Source organism: Sinocyclocheilus anshuiensis, unplaced genomic scaffold (assembly GCF_001515605.1).
Source record: "Sinocyclocheilus anshuiensis isolate Anshui unplaced genomic scaffold, SAMN03320099.WGS_v1.1 scaffold1848, whole genome shotgun sequence".
NCBI classification, from domain to species: domain Eukaryota; kingdom Metazoa; phylum Chordata; class Actinopteri; order Cypriniformes; family Cyprinidae; genus Sinocyclocheilus; species Sinocyclocheilus anshuiensis.
Genome location: NW_015558631.1, coordinates 11,082 through 11,746, shown reverse-complemented (window position 1 = coordinate 11,746; position 665 = coordinate 11,082).

The following is a 665-nucleotide window of genomic DNA, read 5'->3' as shown; positions in this document are numbered from 1 at the left end:
GTCACCATCCCACATCCACTCCTTTGTCCTCCTCCTAAGTCCCCCTCCGTCCCTCCCTCTGTCTCCACGGTGCGAGGACACGCCTTCAGGGAGGGGGGCGATCTGTAACCATATTTGGTTATTCCTGTTCTCATTATTAGTTAATCACCTCATTGAGCTCACCTGTCTGCCCTTGTTATCTGCCCTATATCAGTTCCTGTCGATTGTGTTCTAGTTTGTCGGTTATTGTGAATGTTACCCTGTGTGTGTGTTCCTACCCTGTCTTGACTACCTGTTGTGGATTTATTAAATATTATTGCATTCTTCATCTTCGTCATCCTGCCTGATCTCTAGCACACCTAACCGTGACAACTACATTAATATTATTACTATATGATTATCACATAGATTGTTGTATTAATAAGATGTATGAAGTTCAAAGAGATTAACCCTAACCCTTTTTAATAATAATCATGGAGAGCACTTGCAAGGAACATTTTACGTTCCACATTAAGCACCTGATGAGAACCGACAAATGAATGATCAAATCATGGAGTACTTCCAGTATACCCAGAGAACTTAACTAGACACAGGTGGGATAATTTAGCAACCTAGGTAACAAACAAGGAGAACTTTCTAACTACAGAAACAAGAACCATACTGAAAGGAAACAAAGGATGATGAAG